Raw genomic sequence first — 20,652 nt, 5'->3', positions numbered from 1 at the left:
TAGAAGTGAATCCAATGAATCTATACTCAGTGTTGAAATATGTTCCCCAAGATTACCCCTCACTCAGGGCGATGTCCTTAAGATGGACATTATAGGCCACATTAAAAAGAGGTTTAATATTGTGGGTGATTTAAATAATTATATGGATATGCTTGCAATTAAGGCTAAAAATATTGCTATTGATGATGGAAGGTGGAATGAAAAAAGTAAATTATTCCAAGAATTATTAAAAATTAATCAGTGCAAAAATCTCAAAAAACAGGATGAACTAATACTAAAATCTTGGCCCCTCATAATATGCATTATTGACAAAATGTCCACACTCCTTATAGAAAAGGAATTGCAAATACAGGGACTAGATGATGGTATTCACTCATCACACAAGTGCGAAGAGAGTTTAGAAATGGCCGAAAAGTTTTACATTTAAGGAAGACATGGCCGCCTTAGATAAGCATAACCTAAATTTACTAGTCAAAATACAAGAGTTAAATAAACAACTTGCGCAAAGCCAGAAAGAACTTAGTGAACTGAAAAGGCAGTCTAGCCTTCTGTTAGCAATGAGGATATTAAGTATAAGTATTTTTAAAACCCTTAAATAATTAATTAGAAGTGAATTACCAAACTTTAGGGAAGAGTTTAAAGAAAAGGACCCCTTCCCGGTCAGAAATAAACTTCCCACATAGACAGTCAACTCATGTTTTAAATTCAGGGAACTGCTACACTTCAGAGAGGGAGGGCAGTGATTATAGTGAGTCAGAGGGTGGAGCCAGCTACCCAAATACCCCCCATAATGCTAATATGCGTAAGGGGTCTCCCCACAGTAGAAGGACATATATGGAATGCTCCAGTCCCAAAAATAAGGTCCCTAGGAATGCCCAAGATACATCTAATAAGATATATGACACCCCTAAAATAATTAAATTTTTAAGTGCTGCAGTACCTAAGTTTTCCAACAAGGGAACCAATTCTATAATTGACCACTCAGTGACTTTTAAAAGTGCTTTATCCATAATGAATGTTACTAGTGAGCAGTCAAAAATTGAATTTCTGCCCTGGGTATTTGAGGGTAAATATCACAAATTCTTTGCTTCACTAATTGATATGAATATTCATTCCTGGAGTGAAACAAAAAAATCAGTGCAAAAAATAATTTGGGCAATATCGCACTAAAACCGATGCAAAAATAGCTGTATATGGTTTAAAATGTAGTGCCAATCAAAGCCCCGTAGAATTCCTTTTTGTACTAAAAAGTGAGTACAGTATGGCCGAAGATTACCCCATATTTGAAAGATCAGAGTTTGTGAATTTATTATACGAAGCATTGCCTGCACACATTAAACTTAACTTAGCTAGAGATTTTGATGAGAACTGCTCATTGGACTGGCTGATCAAAGAGAGTAAAAACTTATACTCTATTCAGCAGTCCGGTGAACAGGGGGTTAAAACGGAACCAAGGCCCAGCCCCAAAATTGTGACAGAAACTAGGGTGCCACCTAGCCCCCTCAATTTGGAGTCTAACAAGAAAACTTATGCAGAAGTGGCCTGAGAAAACAAGTCTTCCCCACAAAGTTTTAACTCTGCCTCTCCCCCATCACGGGCCGAGGTGCAGAGAGAATATACTCAAAATGGCGGGGGCATACCCAAACAAATAGTTATCCTCAAAGAGATGAAAACCCACAAGTTATCGGTACCCCTTAAAAATAAATACTAAAAGTGGCGAAAATACTCTTAGGGTAACCAGACACCCCAAGTAAATAGTGCTCCCCAAGACATTAATGCTGAACAAGTTGAACCCCAAAGACAACCACGTCAAAATAGGAACAATAGCTATGATTCTGAGGAAAAAAAATAAAAAAATCCATGGGTAAAAGTAGCTTGGCCATTCAAGTTGGCCTACTCAGTATGCAAGTAAGTAAATTATGTACACTATTTACTAATATGAGTCAAGCTTTGATGGCTCAGAATCCTAATAATCCTTTTTTAGTGGTACAGTCAGTGGCCAGCAGTGGCCCACAGGCACAGTCATAAATATTGCGGTATTACCTGAGAGAGAGGGGAGAGATATACCAAATAAAATGATAAATGTCAATAATGGTACTAATCATGTTCTCTCCCTACAGCCCTGAAATGGACGTTTTAGCTGTGATGTCGAGCAACCTCAGCCGGGAAGTTCTAACAAACCTCTTCCTTTACAGTTTTCAGCTATCCTTATTGCCACAGATGCAGTACACAGGAACCCTGTCAGCCCTACTATAGAGGAAGAGACTGGCGAGAATAAAATTTCTCCTGCATCAGGTAACATGGCGAATCCAGGTAACTCATGGCAAAGCCCACAGATGTGTAATGATGCCAATTTTATATGTGAAATGATAGAAACTGCAGGGAGATATGATGTATTAGCTGAGCTCCAGGATTCAGTTGGTAACCCTATCATGGGATTAATTGATACTGGATCTCAGTCAACTATTTTATCCCACAGGTACTACACACAGCTAAATGAGCTAACACCCCACAAACCTAAGATACAATAATTTGATGGTTTACTAATAGGTGTTGGGGGTGACTCTCTCAAAGTCTACAGTACGGCATTGTTAAAGCTAAGGCTGGGGAACAGGGTAATAAGACACCCTGTCATTATAGTGGATCTGCCAACTGATCGTTTAATTATTGGTAGTGATCTCCTAAAGCAATTAAGCACCATAATTGATTGCAAAAATAATGTAATTTGGTCACAAGTAAAAAGACCTATTAATTATATATATCTCACACCCGACATAACTGCCACCTGGTGGAAGAGAAATCAGATGCTGTGGAGATTCATTTCAGGAATAACTCTATACCTGAAATCACTATCCTACAAATAGATGATCAGACTCCTTTAAATGGCTCTGATGGTAATATTTTTAAAATTTTGCCTGGAAAGAAAGAAAATATTTCCTTAGACGGCGATGTATTAACCATAATGCTCCACAAAGGGGATAATAAATTCCCTAAAGGGGGAGATCATTCTCAATTCCTCACAGAAATTTAGAAGGTTAAGGATGATCTATTTATCCCTATGCAAGTACATGACCTTGGAAAGACCAAGTATGCCAAATTCAGCTTAAAACAGGAAGCTAGCTACATAAGTGAAGGTTTATTAGTGCAGATCGCTGAACCTAAGGTGATTAAATATATTTCTCCCCAAGACCACTGTGTCCATGGACTGGATGACAGGTCTAAAAGCTATAATGTCACAGCTAAAGGTTTATTTTCTATCTCTATCCTATATTATAAAAGGCCAAGTGTGTATGTCTGAAGCCGTCATGCGCAGTAGAGACAAACACACTTGGCCTTAGATTGACCTCGCACGCGCACCTCCGTAGTTTAAGCAGCGCACAGCAGAGAATAGAGCTTCGCACGCGCACCCACCCGACCTCGCATGCGGACCTCCGCAATTGTAACAGCAGCGCGATGATCACACGCGCACCTCCGCCGCAAGTGTAACTCAGGTACAACCCGACCTCGCACGCGCACCTCCGCCGCAAGTGTAACATGTTCAGGGGGGAGGGGGAGAGAGAGAGAGAGAGAGGAAGGGGGAGAGGGAGAGAAGGGGGAGAGGGAGAGAGCGCAAAAGAGAGGGGGGAGAGAGAGGGAGCAAGGGTTGGAACCGCGGTACCTAAAAAATTGGCCCGTGTACACGGGCTTTAGGACTAGTAGGTAATAAATCAGCAAAGCACATGTTTTTAATTTTAAATACTCCCCAAAATCAGATATACATTAGAAATGATATCTTACATAGATATGCCATACAAATAGATTTGATTAACCTTTGCCTATGGAGCAGGTTAAAGGGGGACCCTGAAGTATTTCAGGATGAAAATGTAGCCCTGAAATCAAGCCAGCAATTGACATACGCTGTGAATATGCAGGTGTCTAATGATGTTTTAATCCCTGCTGGGGCTGATAAATTCCTCTTATCCTTACAGGTAAAAAGAGGTCAGAAATTGAAAACTTCTGAAGCTAAACTAATATGTATCTCCCATAGAATGCAAGATATTGGTATAACAATGACCCATACTCCCATGGTAAATATTGGAAATATTCCAATACATGTTATTGTGCATAACATGACCCCACAGGATATAACCTTATCCAAGGGAACTACCATAGGATATAACTTTAAAAGTTGGCCCTGTAGCCCACAATAGAGGCAGAGCCCCTCCCTCCTCCTAAAGGCCCCCTTCTGCCCTGTTGAAATGCGTGAATCCCAACTGCATCGACTCAGCAGTACCTGGTTACTCGGGACCAGGAGGCATGGGAGCGAGAGGGAACACGTAGGAGACAACGTAACAGGAGGCTTCCGTACGCGCTCCTTGAAAGACGGCCTCTCACTTAGTCTGATGTCAATTAGGATTAAAAAAGACCCCAATGACTCGAGATCCTCTGGTAAATCTCTGGCAGCAACTTCGTCTTGAATTGCATCAGAGAGCCCATGAAAGAAGGTGGCAACAAGGGATTCATTGTTCCAACCTACCTCTGCGGCAAGTGTACGGAACTCAATGGAATACTGAGCAACAGATCTCGTACCTTGCTGAATGGACATGAGTCATTTAGCATCAGAGGAGGAGCGAGCTAGAACATCAAAAACCCTTCTAAAGGAGGCCACAAATTCAGGGTAATTTGAAATCACAGGTTTATTAGTCTCCCACAATGGATTATCCCAGGCAAGAGCTGTGTCAGAGAGTAACAAGATGAGAAATCCCACCTTAGCTCTGTCAGAGGGAAACGCCTGAGGTAACAACTTAAAGTAAATGCCAACCTGGTTCAAAAACCATCTGCACTGAATAGGATCGCCTCCATATCGCTGAGGTAGAAGTGCAGAACCGAACATGCTCCTGTTAGGACTAGGTGCAGTAGCAGAAACAGGAGCAACTAAGAGCTCCAGCATCCCACATTTTATGCGTCATGCTTCTTGCATTTGTTGTCATACATTTAATTTTCATGTGCTTTTTGCTGCTACTTGGTGTACTTTCCTCCATACTTTCTAATGTGACATTTCTTAAGTCACCCCTTACTTGAGATACTATAGGAGTGACATATTTACAGACTGATCTCTCTGATCTATTGTGTTCTAACTGACCCTCCCCCCTTTGCCTAGTTTAAAAGATTCTCTAAACATGCTACCAACCTTTCTCCCAACACACCTGCACCCATGTCATTCAGGTGCAATCCATCTTTACTGTACAAATTGTACCAAAGTGAAAAGTCAGCCAAGTGCTCTAAAAGGTCAAACCCCTCATTTTTACACCATGTTTTTAACCATGAATTAACAGACCTTAGCTCCTTCTGCCTTACTGAGTTAGCACACAGCACTGGTAATATCTCAGAAAATATTACTTTGGAGGTCCTTGCTTTAAGCTTGCTACCTAACTCCCTGAAGTCATTTTTTAGGACTCTCCATCACCCGCTGATTCCTTCATTAGTACCAATATGTACCATGACTTCAGGATCAGACCCATATCCCTCTAACAATCTACCAATACACTCCACAATATGCCTAACAGGACCCCCTGGAAGACAGCAAACTGTTCAATTTGAAGGGTCTGGATGACAAATTACCCTATCAACCTTCCTAATAATAGAATCTCTTACCACCTACATCTGCCTCAGGCCCTGACTTGTATGCCCCTCTTCCATGACCGAAGTTCTGTAAACTATTGTGTGCCTCTCTACCATGGCTGAAGGACTGCCCACCATAGTATGTTCCTCCTCCACGACTAAAGGACTGTACACTATACTAGGCAAAACAGCACTCTCTGACATTACCACCCCTTATCTGATATCCCCAACATCTTCACTTAATCTTGCAAATCTGTTGGGGTGTACCAGCTCAGTACTGGCCTGTCTCTTCCGCTTACCTTTACCTTGCTCTCTGACTGTGACCCAGCTAGATTCTGTAGTCTCCTCATCTGAATCCTCTCCATTCCCACTGCTAGAACCATTAACATCAAGCTCCTATCCATTTCCCTTTCAAGTGTCTGAATTTCATGCAGTGTTGCAATTCGTTCCTACAGAACTCCAATACGAGTTTCTAAAGAGACAATATGCTCACACTTGCCACAAACATATAATGCCTAAAGTGGCTGCTCCAGTGATGCATATGGCAAGCTGTACACTAAATGAGATTCTCATACATTCTTGCTAAAAGGTTTAACTTGAAAATATAAAATAATTATATTTCCCCTTGGTTACTCCAAATCCTTGTCTGTCTAACCACCTTATTTAGCTAACTGCTATACTTAAACAGACAATCTTACTTTAACAGATAATCAATGCAGCAGACCCTCTTAGAGCAGGCTCCACGAGTTACTGTGCAAAATTTATAGTCTAGGTAGGCCCAAACAGGTAAAAAAAATCCCTCCCCTAATTACTCACACAGGAATCTTTAATTCCATGTATTACTAAAGAATTTTGGTCTAGTAGCAAGAGAGGATATTGTTTCCCTACTGATTCCAGTTGGTCTTGGGGTACCCTGGCTCTTTTAACTTAATAATGAATGTGTCCTTTAATTCCAAACCATCTATTTCTATCATACATCCTTATCATGTCTCCTCCAGTGATATCATCATTATGCTCATGCGTTGCCTTATCCGTACACTATCTTTCCTTCTATGAGTTATAATGCATGAATAATATCACTATCAAAAGCAGATATTCACTGACTGAAGGACTTGACAGTGAATTTAAAGGGACATGAAATCCAAAATTTTCTTTCATGATTCAGACAGATCATACAATTTTAAACAACTTTCCTATTGACTTCAATTATCTAATTTGCCTTGTTCTTTTGGTATCCTGTGCTGAGCAAGCAGCAGTGCCCTATTAAGAGCTAGCTGAAGGCATTGGGTGGCTCAATAACATGAGGCATTTATGTGCAGCCACCAATCAGCAGTTCCTGAGCCTACCTAGGTATCCTTTTGAACAAAGGATACCAAGCGACTGAAATAAATTAGATAAAATAAGTAAATTGGAAGGTTGTTTAAAATCACATGCCCTGAAAGTTCCGGGGGAGGAGCCAGACAGCAAGTCACGCTGTGCAGCTGCTCCAAGATCGACTCAGCCTTGCTCTGCTGGCGGAATACACTGTTCCTCATGCCTGGAAGCCTGTGTGACTCAGGCTGGCAAAGCTCTAACCCACTGAGGCAACCGGTTCTCACTAAGCGCTAATCCATTGCGCTATAGCAACGGTAGCAGTCCGTTAGCTTAATTTGGAGATCGCCTGGAAGCTAACCAATCAGCCACAGAGATACAGCCCCCACCCACCAATGTTGCGTGTGGGGGAATTCCGGAGCAGATGATCACGTCATTGAAACCCGGAGAGGAGCTGCTGTGGAGCGACTATGCAAAAAGTTTCTCACATCTGAATTCTTCCCCTCCCACTGGTGCTGCGCAAATGGGGGTCTTCAGTGCAAATCCCAATGGGGAAGCTACTCTCAGCTGGCTACAGACCAAAGTGCTCCAGATCCTTGTAACTGGGAGTCCTGCTGGTTCAAGAGGTGGTAAGCCGCAGGCAGGTCACTCATTAGTGTCTGCTTGCTACAAAAAAATTGGCAAGGGGAAGGTGGACTGTTATTTATGTTAACTACCTTCATTGCTCCAAGAAGGCAACAATGAACTTCCCTTACCTCTGCACATACCACAGGCCCGGTAGATAAGAGTTTGAGAACTGTATCTCTCCTTCTAAAGGTTAATCAACCACTATATGGGACACAAAAGGGCAGCTATCAACCAAGTGGCAGTTACTTTTTTACCCAAGGTCTGGATATTCTTAACTCATAATTTACCCCCTACTGTGATGGTTTTTCCCCTCTAGAGGTGCACTAGGTACACTTAGTCCCCTTTCTGTAAAAAACTTTGACCTCACTCCGTCAAGAATCTTCAATTTTTTGACACACCATCTAGCCTGTGGATTTTGCTTAACTATCCCTTGAGAGTCAGGTATAAGTCGTAAGACTCAGAGAGGGAAGAGGTGCAAAAAACAAGAAAAGAGGGAAAAAAGTAAGAAAAAAGAAAAGGAAAGAAAAAGAGGAGGGGGAAAGAAAAAGAAAAAAGGGGAAGGCAGAGGGGAAAAAAGGAAAAAACTCACTTGCATTACATGACTTACTGGATTTAACGTCCTTTTTTTTCCTATTTTTGGTTTAATCTGCTTGTATTTCTCCCTCTGTCAATATGCAAAAATATCTCTGACCTGTATAATAAGAGCATAGGGAGTGGTATACAAGTTAAAGGTTCTCTTAGTGAGATTCAACTCTTTGTTTTCAGACTTAATTTATTTGGTGTCATTAGAGCATATCTACCAAATAGTTACTTTGTCCCTTTTATAGCCTGAAGGTCACCACTGTGCTTTGATTTAACAGTTTTGACAAAAGTTAAATTTTTAGTTAAGAGTGTTAAAGAAATAGTTAAAATGTTATTGGAGGCTTGTAGACCCTAGTAGTCAAGTCTGGGAGTATCAATTTCATGATAATAACATGTCTTTAGTAAAGGTTAACTACTCTTGTTGGGCTTATATTTTGGATATGCCTGTTAGCCTTAACATGCTATATTTGGTTACTGAGTTAGTTTCAGACACCCACCTAAAGAAACAAACAAAAATGTAATTAATATGTGTGTCTTCTTTCTCCTTTAAATTCTATAGTGGGTGTCAAAATTCTCTTTGAAGCAGAGTTGCTGCATTTCATTTATAGGTGAAGTGGTCCTGCCCCTTTGGAGATTACCACTCTATGCATAATTTCTTGGGAACAGATTTTTTAGATAATGATGGCAGTTAGAGGGCTAATTCAAGAGCGGTATTGTAAACCTGAGCCTCTAGTTGTGTGATCACTGCCTTTATTTAAACTCAAACAGTCCCCGGGGGGAAAAATCAAGAATAGTTAAAGCAGTGAGTCAGGTCCACACATCCCAATATTTAAGGTTTAGAGGGGTCAACATGAGTCCAGAGTAATAATCCTGAGTTCCTACTCACTACATAACTGTCTGGATGTAAGCTATTTTTCTCATCTAAAAGGGTTAAGTGAATATATAATATTTTGTGACAGGCCTTACATCTTAGCCTCCTTCTGCTCTAGAGATCAATCTGGAGATAATCTTAAATAGGTACCCTAGACATAATATAACCTGCAGGGTAACCCTCTGATAGGGTCCCCAGCTATAAGTTGTTATACCCTATCATTTTGGCAGGTACTCCAATTTGTTCTAAAGGTAATAAGCATTGGTCAGTATTAAGGATTCCTACTTCCAACCACACTAAGGTATATTATTTTTATACTCGTCTTTCTGCACCATTACTGGTATTCTACTTACTTTTTTCACAGTTCAATGAACTTATCTCAATATTACTAATCCCTCACCTCCCCCACTTTTCCCTTCCCTGTCCCCCTCCTCACATCCCCCCCTCCTTTTATTTCTCCCCTTTTCTCACCTTGATTTTCTTCACTATGTAGTTGAACACTTCACTTTGTATATGGGCAAATTTCTTATTCCACCTGCCCACACCAATATCACTACTCCAGTCATGGCGAATAGACAGAGAGAGAGAGAAGAATTAAAAATTCTACTGAAACACTAGTTGAAGTACACCCTGAAGTAGGTTACATTAACAAATACTACTCTCAGGAGAATCAAACGCTGGTGGATAGCATTATTGAAGTATGGAATCCTAAATTCAATACACTTAAAACTGAAATCAAGCAAGACATTTCCTTCTTAACATAGGAAGTTAGGAAATTTGCCATTAGATTACAGGAAGCTGAGCAAAGAATATCCGATTTGGAGGCTATGTCAGTTTATCAAGAGGCTAAATTAGAGGATAATTATACTACTATTATTAAATTACAGAACAGAATTGAGGAGCTCGAGAATAGATCGAGGAGAAATAATTTGAGGATCATTGGGGTCCCAGAAAGCATAATGCCTGACGATTTGACGACATTTATTACTCACTCACTTGTACAGTTATTGAATTTCCCCTCCCTGCCCGCGCTAATTATAATTGAAAGAGTACAGGCTGGGGAAACTCTCTGCCAATCCTAGAGGTTTCACTAAACCCAGACCGATATTAGCTACATTTTTGAACTTCAAGGATAAAGAAATGTTTTTACAATATTTTAATAAAAAACGAAATCTTTTTTAATGAAGCCAAAATTGTATTATTCCAATATTTCTCTGCTGAAACGGTAAAATTATCAAAGCAGGTCTCTGAGCAACAATTATTTATCTGCTAAACTAAGAGTGGAGTCAGAAGGGCAAATTAATTTTTTTACTCAGTACTAGAGGCTGAGAAACTACTTGTTGATAAATGTCCAATAGAAATATGAATTTGTCTCTCACCTGGTTATTGCATTCACTAGGGGTTCTCTAATTTTGGTTATTTAGAATGTGTGTACAGATTTCCCCCCCCACACACTTTTTTTTATCTTTTTTTTATATTTCTCTCTCTTTGTTGACCAATATTTTTAACACATGTATGAACAATGGACAATTTAAATAGTATTAACCTCACGTCATGGAACATCAGTGGCATTACCTCACTGATTAAACGTAAAATGATAATCTCACATCTCCAAAAATTAAAAACCAACATCGCATTCCCGCAAAAAACACATTTAAATGTAACAAAAGCTGCTAAGCTTAGATCACCCTGGGTTGGAGAAATCAGCACGATTGCAAGCTTAAATAGGAAGTGAGGGCTGGCAATCTAATTAGGGAAAAACCTGAGATATGAGATCTTATCAGAATTATCAGACCCAGACAGCAGATTTTTAATCTTAAAATAAAAAATATCACATTTTATCTATACATTATGCAATTTTTACAGCCCAAATAATTTTAACTCTAATTTCTGGGTCTCTCTCCAGTCAAAAATACTGCAATTTATGGAAGGTCGCCTCATACTTGCAGATTACTTCAATATGTCCACGCAACATCCCTAGACAGATTTAGATCTAAAACAAAACAGATTAAAACTAAAAGAGATGCCTTAGAGTCCAATTTGTTTAAAACTATTTTAAAAAATGTAGCGGTAAGAGATGTTTGGAGGCTACAGCATCCTGAGATGCAAGATTTCACATGCCACTCTAAAACCTTTAAATCTCTTTCTAGAATCAACATGTTTTTGATTAATGAAAATGTATGTAAATTAGGGGTAATTGTGAAGATAAAACCAATCTGTATATCAGACCATGCCCTGATCACATTAGAAATCCCAATAAACAAAATATATCCTAGATCGTTACGCTTCTTCTTCCCAACATTTTTATCCAAGAATCTTAAGTTTAAGAACTGGCTAAATGAGAAAATGGAAGAATATATATATATATTTTAATCAAGGATCATAAAATAAACCCCCAATTTTTAGGGAGGCAGCAAAAGCCGTACTCAGTGGGGAGATCCTGGCTTATGTGGTAAGATTAAAAAAAAAAACAGACTTAGAGAAAGAGAAGTCACTGAAGCAGTGGTCAACTCTTATAACCATTATCTTCTTTTAAACACTGAAGAAAACTGGTTCAGATATACAAGAGCTAAGAAAGAGAGGGATTCTCTCCTGTTAAATAACGTGACTCACTTGGACCTAAAATTCCAGTCGAAGTTTTACAGGCATAGGAACAAGGCAGAGAAAATAATTAGCCAACTTAGTAAAGAATCGTAAGAAGTCTACCCTGATTGATTTAATTAGAGAAAATGATAAGGTTTATAAAACTTTGGAAGGAATTGCGGAGCTTTTCCATAACTATTATTTAAATTTGTATGCCCTTAAAGAGTCGAACAAATTGAACAGTAAAGAATTCTGTAAAGAGATTACAACCCCGGCCCTAAATGATCAATTGGTAGCTAGAATTAACTCTCCTATTACTGAGCTTGAGGTCATGCGATGCATTCAATCATTACAGTCAGATAAAACCCCTGGCCCCGACGCCTTACCAAACAAATTATATAAGATTCTTGCACCAAAGATCACACCACATTTAGTCAATATGTTTAATTACTTCTATATAGGTAACAATCAAATCCCAAAGTCTTTTGCATCTTCTCAGACAACATTGATTCTTAAGCAAGGGAAAGATGCATCTAAAAAGGAGTCTTATAGGCCTATAGCACTCCTTAACACGGATTATAAAATACTCACTTCCATTTTAGCAGAAAGGTTACAGAGGGAACTGAAAGACATCATCCATAAGGATCAGGCAGGTTTTCTAAATAAGGGTAACTCTGCAGCTAAAATTAGAGAGGTTTTCTTAACCATTGAGTACTTTAAAAATACAGAGGAAAGTAGGAACACTGCGCACCCGGATGCCGCAATCATTGCAATAGATGTAGAGAAGGCATTCAACTTGGTACATTATGATCATCTATTAAACATACTTACATGTTTTGGGTTCCAGGAAAATTTTACGAGATTGATCGAGAACCTGTACTATAATTAATCTACTAAATTACTCATCAACAGCCTTTAATCTCCTAATATAACCTTAGAAAGGGTCACCCATCAGGGTTGTCCCCGCTCCTGTTTGATATCGCGATAGAGCCATTAGCTATGAAAATCAGACAAGTTGTTGAGGGCATTAGAATAGGGAATAAATAATTAAAAATTGCACTCTATGCTGACAATGTTCTTATATATATATCCAATACATTAGTTAATATTCCTAAATTAATTAACCTGATCCACAGATTCGGTACATTCTCTCAGGTTACAAAATTAACACTACAAAAACAGAATGATTGTGGTTCAAAGAGCAAAATAACCCCGCCTTGCACCTACCTTTTAAGATAGTTACCTATTCTTTTAAATATCTCAGTATTAACATCTCTTTGCAACCGCAAGATTGGTACAATCTTCATATTACACCTGTCCTTAAACAGGCCAAAGACCATATGTAGAATTGACAAAAGCTTCCTATTTCAATTTCTGGCCGGATTGCCTTATTTAAGATGATTCTCCTTCCAAAAAATTTTTATATCCTGCATAATGTCTGTGTTCTACTTAAGAGCAAAGATATTAAAGGCCTTAATATAGCACTTAGATTTTTTATCTGGCAAAATAAAAGACCAAGAATTTCGATTAATAAATTATACCTCCCAAAAATATACGGAGGTTTTATATAAGTAAATATGATCTTGTCTTTCTGGGTAGGATTGCGATTGACTGGATCTTGAACCTAGATTATTTTACCAATAATAATCTAGAGTCGAATATTCTGTATCCTTATCTGCCTCTAGCTCTTATTCATTGCCCTTCTAGGATTATAAGTAATCAGGGTAAACAAATTAAAGCTATTTACATAGTTATCCAGGCTTGGAAAAATATTGGAAAAATTATAGGTGTTAACCTGGATATACCTAAATATCAGATAATCCCAGGAAACCCAGAGTTTCAAGAAGGTACTCAAGATTTACTTTTCCGCACTTTTCAGAAAAAAAGGTTTGACTTTCCTATCTCAATTTATAGATCAGGGGTTTTACATGATATTAAAACATTTGACACATTAAATAAGGAGCTCAGGATTGAGAATCAAAACTTATTTGCTTATTTACAAGTAAGGCACTATGTGCTTAGCATGATTAGCTCTTTTTCTTGAAGGTGGATATGGGAAAAGCTAGATGGTGGCCAGTATTGGCCAAGAATGTAGTCCTTTCAATTTCTATTTAGTATAATCTTTTGATTTCACAAAGGGGTGACCTGAACATAATGGATATTGCTATGAAATGGGGAAACTTAATCCCTGATAATAATATTCATGCGGACTCTATAAAATGATCCATAAACAATATTTCACAAATCACGTCATCTGCAAACTGGAGAGAGACTCACTTGAAAATATTATACTGCACCTACTACACCCCCAAAAACGGCTATAAATGGCACAATCTTAAATTCAATAGATGCCCAAAATCTGCATTTTTGGCTGCCGATTTAATCCATATGATCTGGGCATGCTCAAAACTACGACAATTATGGTCCAGATTAGATTACTGGATTAAAAATACTCTTAAACTCAGAATGGACTGCATCTCCTTAGTGGATGTAATATTTCTGATAAATCAAGACCTAACCATAGACAATAGCAGAATTATAAATTTAATAATCCTAGCTTGCAGGAATCTTATTTTTAAGAGATGGAAGGATAAAAAGGCCCCCAGCATAAATTAAATTAGAAATTATCTAAAAAAGCAATGCATCATAGAACAATTAGACACCGATATGAACTCAGAAAAAGAAATAAAATTATTTTTCAAAAAATGTGCATCTTTCATAAAGATATTTCCACAAAGGGAAATAGTTTACCTGATTTTCCCCTTTAGAAACTCTGAAATTGTGTTATTAAACATCAGGTGATAGGGTTAACTACCCTTTTTTTCTCTCCTCTTTCTTGGTTGTCTTTATTTGTGTATTGTTGGAAGGGGGAAATATGTAGTAAAAAGGAAAATGGGAGAAAGAATTATATGAATCATAGAACTATTAAGCAACGTTGTTACATGGTTTATTTTTGTATTATGGGGCTTGATGGCTATGTCAATTTTTTCAGTTCAAATTGTTTCTTGATTATTTGTGAATCATCTTATGCATTTAATAAGTTGTATCAATATCTCTCTTCTCTTAATAAAATAAATGTTTTAAAAAAAATCACATTCTCTATAAAAGAAAAGAAAAAAGGACAAATGTGGTTTTCATATCCTTTTTAATTCAATCTACAATTGAACACACATAGGGGAAGACAATTTGCTAGATTTCTACAGCCATTTCGACTGACAATTTGCTAGATTTCTACAGCCATTTCGACTGTCTGGTAGTTTAGTTTGGGCTCTTCAATGCTTTTGCAGCTTTTTAATACTTTCTCAACAGTGTGCACACAGATTTCTTGGATCAGTTTATGATAATACATAATCATTTTTTACAGGCTGTCAACTGTTAAAATGGGTGTTGAAATGTATTAAGAATTTCAGCAGTTTATATAGTAACTGGAGTACAGTTTTGGCACATTATGGCAATTGAATATTGATTGAAGTTATTGGAAACTATAAAATTCTAGATTTCCATAAGTTCACAAGACAACTTTAGAATAATAATAATAATAATAATAATAATAATAATAATAATAATAATAATAAGCCCTAAGTAGGGACAGACACGGGTTAGCAGCCGGGAATAAGGCCTGGTATTGATGCGGGACAGCCGCGGGTGACGGCTGGGAGCAAGGCCGGGGGGGGGGGGGGGGGGGGGGGGGGATTTTGCTATGTCCTAAATTCCGTAGTTTAGTAGTCAGTCTAGTCAGGGGGGCGGTCCGGAGTGAGACAGGACTCCCTCCTTTGCAGCGTGGGAGAGCTGGTTTTAATGCACTTCCTTTCGAGTCATTATGTATTTTCCCTCATGTTTCTATTGTAATGTTGTTGCTCTCCCCCCTCCCCTCCCTCCCCTCCCGTCCTTTCCTTTCTTTTCCCCCTCCCCCCCCCCCCTCTCTCCTCCCCCCCCTTTCCCCCCTCTCCCCCCCCCCCTCCTTTTTTGGTCGGGTTCTTGAGAGGGGAGGGTCGGGTAGTGATGGGACGGGGATACAGGGGCCAGGTACCCAGTTTGGTGGATAGGGATAGGGGGTAACAAGGGCGCGTTAGTATGGGGTTTCCAAAAAAAAAAAAAAAAAGAGGAGAAGGGGTAAATAGTGACGAATAAAGAAAGGGGTTATATGGTGGATTGTGGAGGGGATGGTGGGGTTTTGGTGGAGGGGCAGGTTTAATGATATGTTGTATTGCAGGGGTGACCAGGGGAGAGCTGAGAGTGGAGGCTCAGGACGCCTCTGGAAGAGGCACTCCAACGCAGCAGGACCGGTTTACGGAGCCACCGCTTGAGCTCAACGCCAGTGGTGACTTTCCAGATGAAGAGGAGGATCCCTTGGAAGGCACTTCAGCAGGACCGGTAACGGCGAGTCAGGTAGGAGATCTGTCCGCCTTGGCGCAGATTTTTACAGTTATTGTCTCCTCAACGGAGTGGAGGGGGGCAGGGAGCAGGGCTCCAAGGGGAAGGGACGGGGGGTAGGGGGGTTTCAGAAGGGAGAGAGGTTACGGCTATATCTACATTGCAGGAGCCAGTAGCAGGAGGTAGGACCGGTGAGAAGAGACACGCGGCCGGACAGGACGGCGACCTCGGGAGTACGCAGGAGGTCTAGGTCGCCGCGGAGGAGGACAAGAGGAGGAGGATCACCAGCATCACCCACCTGGGCTCGGGTGGACAGGAGCCGCGACCGGAGCAGGTACGGCAGGGGGAGGTCACCTGCCCGAAGGGAAGCGGTACGGAGGAGGCTGGACGTGAGCCGAGGAAGGGAAGAAGTAGACAGGGACAGAGGCCGCGGGAGGAAGCAAGGCCAGTACGCGAGGAGGGCGCAGGAACGGTGCAGCAGCCAGCAGGTGAGGTGGCTGGTGGGGCACCAAGTGTGAATGTGGCTGTGCCTGGTGAGAGGAAGCTATGGTTTCAGGTTTGAGAGCTTTACTTGCGTCGTTGGAAAACCCGGGAAAGGGGGACTTCGGGTGGCGGCAGCGTGGGACCACGCCAGGGCTTACCCCGGCTGTGGGGGGGCCGCAAGTAGCGGCGGCAAGCTTGGAAACCCCTGCGAGCAATGGGGGAGAGGTGGTTAGGGTGCCAGAAAGCGCATTACGGAGACCCATGTCTCTGTTCGGTTGGCCCTTTAGGGATTCACTTAACCAGTGAATTGAGAGACAAGATCGGGAAAAACGGGAATTTATAGAGATTTTCTCCCTGTTACCCCTGGAGCATGTTCTAGAGGTTAAGGAGGATGAGAAAGAAAAAGGGAAAAAGGAGGAGGAGGAGCGTAAGAAGCGTTGGCGTAAACTGCCAAAGACATTTATTAATTGGTCGCCGTGCCTTCCGCATCTTGGCGAGTGTCATATGCGAGAAGACCCCAGATCAGGGGGCTTCCTTGTTTTGTTATTACGACGAAATCTCCAGTGCATACGGGACCTACGGGGGAATGGCGTGGGTGGCGGTACGACGAGGGCTTTAGGCAGCGGTTGGCGGTTCGGCCGGAGATGCGGTGGGACGACAGAGATATGAGCATTTGGCTCGAGATGATGACCCCCTTGAGGGGTGGACATTCCTTTCGGGGCTCTGGGCAAACGCCCGGGGGCGGGGTCCCTGGGGGGTCTGGACCTGCCCTTAGAAAAGGAGTATGTTTCCAGTTCAACGACGGGCAATGTAAGTTTGGGGCCTCGTGCAAATACAAGCACGAGTGTTCCGGTTTGCGGGGGGTGTGCACCCTTTCGCAAAATGCTTCAAGAAGGGTAAGCCAAGGGTCCCCGGTCGGGGGGATGTGGGGTGCATCGGCGGCGGACGCCGGTGAGGGTCGAAAAGATGGCCCCATGGTTAGAGGCTTACGCCAATAAGCGCGGTCGCGCGGTAGATGCGGAGCTACTACTTACGGGTTTTAGCTCGGGCTTTATGATTCCATTTAGAGGGGAGCGGACGGAAGGGGGTCCCGAACAATTTAAAGTCTGCTAGGGTACACCCGGGGGGTACTAAGAGAGAAAATTGGGAAAGAAGTCCGATTGGGCAGGATGGCGGGTCCATTTTTGGACCCCCCATTGCCGGACCTGAGGGTATCACCATTGGGGGTGGTTCCTAAAAAGGCCCCTGGGCAATTCCGCATGATCCACCACCTGTCGTACCCTAAGGGGACTGTCGGTCAATGATGGCATTGATCCGGAATTGGTCGCGGTGAAATATGCGTCGTTCGACAAGGCCGTGGGGTTAGTGAGAGCGGCGGGAAAAGGGGCTTTAATGGCGAAAGCAGACGTTGAGTCTGCTTTTCGGCTGCTCCCGGTGCACCCTCGGTGTCATCATCTGTTGGGATGCATGATGGACGGAGCCTTTTACGTGGATCTTTGCCTCCCGGTGGGGATGCTCAATTTCATGTTCCTATTTCGAGAGGTTCAGCTCCTTTGTAGAGTGGGTAGTGAAGCAAGCATCGGGGATTTCATCTATGGTGCATTACCTAGATGACTTCCTGTTTGTCGGTCCGGCCGGTTCGGCGGACTGTGACCATTTGGTTCAGGTTTTTGGGCAGGTGGCGGGGGATTTTGGTATCCCTGTGGCCGCAGATAAGTCAGAAGGGCCTACGACGTCATTGAGTTTTTTGGGAATCCAAATGGATTCCATTAAGATGGAGTGCAGGTTACCGGAGGACAAGGTATCTGACCTCAAAATGGTGATCGGCGGGATGCTGGCAAGAACGAAAGCTACCCTAAGGGATATTCAATCTTTATTGGGAAAGTTGAATTTTGCCTGCAGGATAATTCCCATTGGCCGAATATTTTGCAGACGTTTGTCATTGCTGACGGTTGGAGTTTCTGACCCAAGACACCATGTCAGGTTGACGAGAGAGGTCAAAGAGGACTTGAAGGTGTGGCGAACTTTCCTGGAGGAGTTCAATGGGCAGGTGATCATGCAGGAAACAGGCTGGTCGGACGACCAGCTGTGTTTATTTACAGATGCAGCAGGAGCTCACGGTTTTGGGGGCCTATTTGAACGGCCAGTGGTGTGCGGGCAGATGGCCCGAAAGTATGGGCCGAATGGGGCCTGACCAGGAACTTTACTTTTTTGGAATTATTCCCGCTGGTCGTGGCCCTAAAAATTTGGCCGGAGCAGCTGGGCAACAAAAGGGTTTGTTTCCATTCGGACAACCAGGGAGTGGTATGGGCAATCAACCGGTTAACGGCGAACTCGCCGGCGGTGATACAGCTCCTGAGGGTGTTTGTTTTGGAGTGCCTGAGATGCAACATATCTTTCAGGGCGGTGCATGTCCCGGGACGGTTTAACGTTATTGCTGACGCTTTGTCACGATTTCAGTGGGACAGGTTCCGAGAAGTGGCCCCAGAAGCGGAGCGGGACGGAATTGCATGTCCAGAGGACTTGTGGTACCTGGGTTGCCAGGAATGGTGAGGTTAATCAGAGGGGCATTGGCTCCTAACACATGGAGGGCTTACGCCCGAGTGTGGAAGCGGTGGGAGCGGGTGCTACTGGATGAGCAGTGCCAAGGATACAGGAGGAGTGATTTCCTGTTATGGATGAGCTGGGTAGGTTCCTGGGAGAGGGAAGGGCTATCGCCCTCTGAAGTTCGGAAGAGGATGGCAGCAATGGCTTTCCTTTTTCGATTGCTGGGTATTGAGGATCTTACAAAAGATTTTGTGACCAGAATGGCAATCAGGGGGATGTGTAGGAGGGGATTCCGGACGGATGGTCGGAGGCCAATTACTTTTGCAATTTTGCAGGGGTTGGTGTCGGAGCTGGATAGGGTGTGTTCCTCAAGGTATGAGGTTCTGTTATTCAAAACTGCGTTTGTACTGGCTTTCTTTGGAGCGTTCAGGGTGTCGGAGCTGGTGGGAAAGAACCGTTGGGATGTGAGCGGAATGGGTAGGCAGGATGTAGCGGTGGCGGAAGGGGCAGTAGAGTTATGGGTCAGGAGGTCCAAGACGGACCAGGAGGGTAGAGGGACAGTAGTGGTTTTGCAGGCAATTGGCGGGGATTGTTGCCCAGTACGGGCGGTGCGAGAATACCTAGAGGTGGCCGGCTCTGGGGGCAGGCCCGTTGCTGGTACATGCGGACGGGACGTCACTGTCGCGTTTCCAGTTTGTGGCAATAATGCGAAGGGTCTTGGGTTTGATGGGAATTGGGGGCCCGGAGTTTGGTTCGCATTCGTTCAGAATAGGTGCGGCGACGGAGGCGGCTAATTTGGGGTTGGACGCTTCGGTGATTAGGAGGATTGGGAGATGGAGATCAGAGCGTTTTCGGGGGTATGTGAGACCGGGTTTGGTGTCCCCAAAGGGGGGGGGTACTGATAACTTTTAAATTTGTTTGGCAGAGCCGGGGAAGTGTTGGATCGTAGGACATTCCTATGTGTACCTGGGCGAGGAAGGCAGCGGCAGTGAAGCCAGATGGGACTCAGTTGGGCTTTGGCAGGGACCATGTTATCATCAGATGGTTCGGGATTCGGGGCATGAAATGGTCCCAAGTGGTGGACACGGTGGTTGAGCACGCCAGGGCTTTTCTCCCCCCCCGAAAGTATTAGTGGTGCATTCAGGCGGAAATGACTTGGGATGTATGCCACAAAAAGAACTAATTGAGGACATCAAAAGAAGTTTCGATAGATTGTGTCAGCTGTTTCCAGGTATGGTCCTGGTTTGGTCGGAGATTGAGAGTAGGGTAGTTTGGAGATCGGCGTGGGATGCAAAAAAGCTGGAGGCTTCCAGGCAAAAGGTCAATAGGACTATATCTGGGTACGTAAAGGGGCTGGGGGGCGTTGGCTTACGCCACGTAGAGTTCGAAGGGGAGTCGGGTAAATGTTTTTACCTAAAGGATGGAGTGCACCTCAATGAAGTAGGGCTACATTTATTTAATTTTACTCTTCGGGAGGGGAATAGAAAAGGCCTTAGCTTTGGTTGGCGGTACTCGCTAGGGAGCGAGTTGTGGCGGAAGTGCTTGCTAATTTCTGTTGAGGCTTACGCCTAATGGAATATGGTGGCAGTTATGGAGGTGTAAGCTAAGGAATGTGAGGAACGCCCAGCCCTGGAAGGGGTGGGGGCTTATAGGAAAATAAGAGCAAGCACTGA

Source organism: Bombina bombina, chromosome 4 (assembly GCF_027579735.1).
Source record: "Bombina bombina isolate aBomBom1 chromosome 4, aBomBom1.pri, whole genome shotgun sequence".
Taxonomy (NCBI): Eukaryota; Metazoa; Chordata; class Amphibia; order Anura; family Bombinatoridae; genus Bombina; species Bombina bombina.
The sequence above is the reverse complement of the archived record's forward strand: the minus strand, read 5'-3'. Positions refer to the sequence as shown.